Raw genomic sequence first — 7,626 nt, 5'->3', positions numbered from 1 at the left:
GGACTGCGCATGCAAATCGAGGTGGTACTGAAAGAGGTTTTTAAAGCCTCAGAACACAGTATTTATTTCTAAAACAAGTGATGACCCAAAGGTCATCACAATTATTGCGCTATTTTCTTGAAATATACATTAAAAAGTTGGATCTTACTAGGACTAAAGAAATATTTGAAGCACAAGTTACATATTTTGTGCTATGAAGATTTTGCTAGAAAAAAACCCGAAATCCCGAAAAAAACTGAAAAACCCGAGAAAAACCGAAATTGAAGAACTCCACTTTGTTGGTTTGGTTTGGTTTATAGATTTAAAAATCTGACACCATTATTTGGTAATTGAAAAATCCGAACCAACCCGAGCCATATATACCTTTATCAATGGTAATTAAATGGGAAAAAGACTAAAATATATAGTTTATATTCTCACTGTTCTTTTTCCTTTTTTTAATTTTCTTATCTAAAATAGAGAAATTTGTAAAGTTGAATGTAAGCATGTGCAATGTTTACAAAGCCAACCATCCCGTAAGACGTGGCTGCCGTTGTTTAGTTGTTTTTACTGTGACAGTTCATAAACATATTCAGACAAAAATATGAGTTAATTTCACGGATAATTTTCTAACTAAGGTTGTTTACCGTGAAAATAGTAATAACAATTAAATTTGATTTAGTGGTTCTAAAAATACGTGATCTATTTTTATGCTAGTTGTTAGGTTGTTGATGCTATGTGATAGACTTTGAGCCTGTTTGGATGAGTTTGTTTTAAGTGACTTTTAAGCCAAAATAGCTTTTAAGCCATAAGTTAGGAATTCTAACTTTTTGCTTTTGGCTTATTTTTGTCATTTTAGCTTAAAAACAAGTGCTTAAAAGCACTTTTTTACTTTATCCAAACACTATAAAATGGCTTAAAAACTACTTTGGCTTAAAAGCACTTAAAACAAGCCAATCCAAACGGGCTCTTAGAGATGAGATAAGAACTACAGAGCGAGGCGATAATCAAACCGAAAGGTTAATAATCGGGGCCTCGAGCTTGCCTACTTGGGGGCCTCGGGGCCGATTCTAATGCTCGGCTGGGAGCTATCGGGGGTAGTCGGTGGAGACTAACAGTTATAATAAAATCAATGACGGCTCTTTATGGCCAATAATAGGCAATAAATGATGAATAATGAATAGAACACAATAAATATGAGCAATAAATGAAGTAATGAGATCGAGAGAATATGTTAGAAAGTAGAGAGAATGTTCTTGTGTATTTAATATTGAGCAACAGATGTTTACAAAATGACAAGGATGACAAGGATCCTATGAGGGGAAATCCTAACATAGTACAAGTACATTTATTACAAAGATATGGAGATGAGACAGCTAGTTGACACTATGATACGAGTCAGAGCTAGCCTACTAGTCTTTGTCAGCCCTATTTATGCACCTTGGGAACTCTCCACTTTATCCCCGTAACCATCGGTCCGTACTACCCCGAGGTCGAGCGCCGATGGCCTTCGAGGGATGAAACTCGACCGTAGTCTCGAGCCTTCGAGATGTGCTTGCGAGGCATCGTAACGACGGGAAATTGGACTCTCCGATTTCACCGTATACAGATAGTCCCCGCATTTCTTAGAGTAGAACGGTAAAAAACGACTTTGATATCCATCTCTTCGAACTTTCCGCGATGATGTCATACTTATGACGCAAGCCTTTGCGATAACTGAGGCATCCCGCTGACTCGTTGTGAGCACGTGATTTTTGCCTCGCGAAAACTACTCCAAAATAAATCAAAAAATAAAATTAATTTCTTTTAGTGTGCAATTTTAGAAAATTGTTTTGCGTTTATGAATTGTTTGTGTTTTATCCGTAAATGTTTTCTTTGTTATAATTAAACAAAAATTAAAATAAAAATACATGTTTCATGCGTAGCTAGGATTTAATTATGCATTTAATAATTGAGTTAATTTAAAATAAAATCACAAAAAATATGCATTTGTTCTGTTTTTAATGTTTCACTGTGTGATAAATGTTTTATCTATGTGTTAATGGTTATTAAAAGGTAATTAGTATTTTTGTAATGATAATTTTGTTTTTATAATTTTGATTAGGATTTTAATAATTAAAAATAAAATTAAGAAATGGAAAATAAGCTTTAATTATAAAATAATTGGACCTGGATTGAAATCCAGGCCCAAATAAAACAATTTTCCCCTCAGCCCAATCCAGACAACCCAGGTCCGGTCCAATTCAAGGCCAAGACCAAACGACGACGTTTGGTCACATTTTATCAAGGACCGTTGGATCAAAGCCAACCAACGGTTAAGATCCTACGAACCTAACCCATAATCCTTACCCGATCCAATACCCGGTTCAACCCGTTCCCCCAACTTAAACCAAACGACATCGTTTGGTTAAGTGGATAGATCCTGGTCTTTCATTCTGCTTGATCTAACGGTCAGCATCAATCCACCCTTCCCCTATATAAGGCCCAAACCCCTACCCCGGCCCCCTAACTAAACACCCCCCTCTTCACTATTCATCATCTTCCTCAAACACACCCCTAACCCTAGCCGCCCTAGCATCCCACCGCCTGAAACCCGGCGGCAACAACGCCGCCGGTCACCAAAATAACACCCCAGACTCCTCACCATTTCCTCTACACGGATCTGGCCTTAGTTTCTTTCGAATCAGACCCCAACTCTTCGAATATTAAATCGAAGGTTGGTCTGAAAACTCCACCCTTTCCAATGGCTTCCAAAATAACACCACAGCTTCCCCTAAATACCCTTACCACGGATCTGTTAGTTGCATGGCTCGAATCCTACTGGAACTGCTCGAATCTTCATTTTAAGATTCGAGTAAAACCTGACCCTATCCCAACCTACCTCAAACTCACACCATTTACCCACCTGACTTCCCTCGTGCCTAGAATACCATTGGTTTGATTCGAATATGCCCAGAAGTGTTCGGATTTAGGATCCAAATTCTGAAACCCTAAAAAAATTTCCAGTCTTGGAATTTTTTTCAATTCAAACGAAGGATTGAGGTTTAATCGACCTTAGTCGAAGTATTTTCAGTTGAAAATACTTCGACTAAGGTCTGTTTGATTTCAAAAAGCCCGAATCCAAGTTGAGTTTGAGTCCGGTTGAATTTGAAGGTTTAGAGGTATTTTTTCTATTCTTATGTGTATTCTACGTGTATTTTTGTTTGTTTCATTAGTCTGTTTAATTTTTATTCATAATTTTCTAGTCAATTCTGTGATTCTGCCTTATATATGTCTATATGATATAACAAGTGAATTGTTTCTGTTGGTATGATTATTTACAATATGTGTAATCGACTCGATTAAGTTCGTCGATTATTTATGTTATGAATGCTCATTTAATACTGATTGAAATAATCTGTTTCTATAGACTGTTTGTTGACAATTGTTGTAGATAATCAGTTTAAATTAATACTCGTCAGTTAAATCACCCTTGTTTACATTTCAATGAGTCTGTCAAAATGAATGTTGTGTATATGTTGATTTCTGAACCAGTAAGTTTCAGGGCATTGTCAGTATACTGACAATGCCCCTGCATTTATGTTGATCTGAATTTCAATTCAATTTTTTTGGTTCTGTTAAGCTCTGCCTAGTGTTAATGTGTTTGTATGCAAGTTCAGCTGCTCAATCTGAATTTAGCTTGTCCATTAGTTATTAGACATTGAGTTTGTTGGGTCAATTAACTAACAATGAAAGGACATAATGTTATTTGATTTAGGAATTGGTTGTTAGCTTCTAAACAAGTTTAATTCAAATAACTTGGACAGTAATTACAGTAGGATTTCAGGGACATTTCTGGGAATGAAACAGATAAAACAATGAGGGTAATATGTTAATGGTAGTGTGCTGAAAGTGGAAAGTTAATGGCTATTTATTTAATGTGATAATGGGAAACAAAGGGTAATGGGGCTGCTGAAAATCAGGATAAGATCACCTAATGGGATTTAAAGCAGATTTTAATGGAACTTTCTGATTTTTAAAAGAAGAAAGGGGTCCAGACAGCACTTAAAAAAGAAAGGGGCAGACCTGTATAAGATAGAGGGGATTGGGACTGAAGAAAGAAGAAGAAAAAATCTGATTTGAAGGACAGATTTTAAGACTGAGATTTTAAAGGAGAGAATCAGACAGGGAGATTTAGGGACTCAAGATCAGTTTTCAGAGAGAGTTTTTTAAGAGAGGGGCAGATTTTTAGGAAACAGATTTGAAACTCAGATTTTGAAGAGAAAGAATACACCTAGAGTGGGATAAAAAGAAAGACAATTAAGCAGAAAAATCAGAAATGAAAGTCTGAAGAGGAAGAAGAAAGCAGAAAAAGAAACAAAAAGAGAATATTCACACACACACACACAATCTGAAACAGATACAAAAGCAGAAACAGAAAAATCAGAAATATGAATTTGAAATAAGAAAGAAACTGAAATCTGAAAAATGTTATTCTAGAATCTGTCCGTTGTTTGTTTGTGGATATTGTTCAGTTTGAATCTGAAATTTTTTCTCAAGTTTCTGTCACTGTTCATCTGGGTTAACGAGTCTTGTTCGGACTTGCTGTGTTATTGGTATATTCTGCCGGTGTTTCGTTGCTGCTATTATTGCTGAAATTTACTCCTTCTACCTTTATTTCCAGGTACATGTCTTTTTAAACTCATGTTATGAAGAGCTTCAATATAACAAATAAATGAAGCTTGGAAATTATAATTCTGTTTTCCATTCGTCCGAGTTCATTAGTTTAAATTTCAGTTTTGTTTCATGTTAGTTAACTAGTAGTGAATTCAATACGATGGCTATAAGTTAATTGTCTTATTTTGAAATTCGTATAAAAGCTTTGTAATAATGTTAGCCATTCCGAAATCTCATTAGTTTAGTCATATTTGAACTGTCAAAATAAGGAACATGGCCGAAAGTTGGCTGTTATTTGAACTTTATGGTATTGTTAGTTAGGTGCAGCATAATATGAAAATATCAAGGAAAAGTACATTATTGGATTATTTGGTTAGTAGTTAATTATTGTTTAAAGCTAGATGATGTTGGTTGCATTTTGCTATATTATGGCATAACAATGGTTATGTTTATAATCAATAGTTGAAAGTTACCTTAGTAAAATCCGCTATGTTCACAATGTCAAAGATATGGCAAATAATGTTGTATGCAATATCACTTTATTAAGTCAACAAGTAGACTTATTCTCTTTCTTAATAACAAAGGGCCTAGGAATTTATACAATGCGATAGTAGTGTTTAGCAATAATTCACATAGATTGAGAATCAAATTGGTTTGATTATGTGTATATATCCCAAATTCAATTATAAGCAAAATTAATTAAAATAATTTCGCCTATTAGATTAAAAACAAGTATATGAGAATGAGATGAGATGTATAAGCACGAATTGCAACATTTTATATCAATGGTAAGTAGAAATAGAATTTGTATTAAATAAAAATAATGAAAATTCTTCAAAAATATCTCTTCCCTTTGTAAATCATTTTTTTTAGTTTCATATGCAAAAATATCTCTTCCCTTTATAAATCATTTTTTTCCAGTTTCACATGCAATTCATTTTTGGGTATATACATATATATATATTGTATTTACGAGAAAATGGTATTCTTAATCACACTTTGTTTATTTTACTCCTAAAATTTGAATGGCTCGAAAGAATATAATTCATATGTGGAAATATAATCAGCTGTAAACATTTAATAGATTGTGAATTCTTTTCAAAGAATTTAAGGGCCTCTGAAATGGGATTTTCTTATGATTTTTCACATAAAATGTATGAATATAATAAACAATTTGTGGAAAATCCATAATACCATTACAAATATTTTGCACAATTAGGGATGCGTTCGCGTACCCTGATTATATTTTTAAAAGCAAATTCGGATTATGCGTACGCGCAATTTCGAGCGAATATTTAATAAAAACTATAATATGGTCAATTTTATTGTGTACACGTATGCGTGGCACGATCCTCTGTAATTATAAAAGGTATATAATACGAATATACGTACGCGTAATTCGTTATATAATTGTAAACAATAAACAGAAGCGGTGACAAAATCCTGCAATAAAAAATGTAAAAATCAAGATAAGCCAAGAATAAAACAGTTAAGCGACCGTGCTAGAACCACGGAATTCGGAAATGCCTAACACCTTCTTCCGGATTAACAGAATTCCTTACTCAGGATTTCTGGTTCGCAGAATAACAAACAGAGTCATATTCTCCTCGATTCAGGGATTAAAACCGGTGACTTGGGACGCCTTAAAATTCCCAGGTGGCGACTCTAAAACAAAACAAATAAATCCCGTTTCGACTGTCCTTAAATTGGAGAAAACTCCCTACGCACCCTCGCGGGCGCGGAAAAAGGAGGTGCGACAGCTCTGGCGACTCTGCTGGGGATATAAGTGTTGAAACCCAGAACCACTGGTTCAGGGTTTAAGAATTCAAGCTTAAAATAACTGTTATAATTGGCTTTATTTATTATCTGATTTTTACATGATATATGCTCAATATGCTAAATGAAATTTTTACCGCTTTAATATTATTTGAATTATGCATATACAATTGCTACGAAACCTCCTTCTCTCTGAGTCTTCTGAATTTATGGTGCACACGTGCGCGTGGCCCACCTTTCTGTTAAAGTCATACCAAATAAGACGAAGTTGGGACAAGTAACTAGGCCGGGTAGACTTTCGTGCTCCCGGTACGTTGCCCCCGCTTCGGCTCAAACTGTCCGTTTGGGTAAGCCAGGTTTAGAACAATCAACCTCAGGTTTTTCACCTAGAATAACTCAGCCATGTACCGGATCCCTAGTAGGAACGTCTATTTGCATCATGTACATTTGGCCTTGGAGACTCAACACAGAGGTTGGGTCTGTCTAGGACAGGTGAACCCGAAATAAAAAGACCATCCTGATGCATCCTACTTGCTACCTGTGCATTCATTTGCCTCGAACATGCTTGTTGACCAGCTTAAATGAAATCATGGTGAGAACCGAGGAATAAAATGGGTTGTTTTAAAAATTCCCAAAAAATAGTTTTAAATCTTGAAATAAAGGTATTTAATAAATAAAAAATTGAAAATGATTTTTTTAGTGTATATTTTCAAAATGAGTCTTGACTTTATTAAAATTAAATTTCAGATACAAAATGAGCACCACACAAAACCCCCCATCCACGAATACAGAAGAGTTTCTATTTCAGCTTCAAATGTGGTGGTATGAATTAGGCGAAGATGGTCAAAAATGGGTCGTCAAGCATTTGGGAAATCTCACAGATATTATGAAAGTTAAACCCCGTGATGATCTGATTGCGGCGTTAGTAACTTTTTGGGGCCCTGTTCACAATGTCTTTCATTTCTCTGACTTCGAGCTTACTCCTACATTAGAGGAGATAGCTGGATATGCTGGTTTTGACGGAAGTCTAAGAAATCAAAGCCTGATATTCACAAAGGCTCCCTCGGTGCATCGATTCTTCGGTCTTCTGAACATCAGCAGTCAAATCAGGAAAAGCAATGTCATCAATGGATGTTGTTCTTTCAACTTCTTGTATTCAAGGTTCGGAAAGCCAGATGGATTTGAAATTCATGAGAAAGGCCTTACTAACAAGCA

This window comes from Nicotiana tabacum, chromosome 11 (genome assembly GCF_000715075.1).
Source record: "Nicotiana tabacum cultivar K326 chromosome 11, ASM71507v2, whole genome shotgun sequence".
Taxonomy (NCBI): Eukaryota; Viridiplantae; Streptophyta; class Magnoliopsida; order Solanales; family Solanaceae; genus Nicotiana; species Nicotiana tabacum.
The sequence above is the reverse complement of the archived record's forward strand: the minus strand, read 5'-3'. Positions refer to the sequence as shown.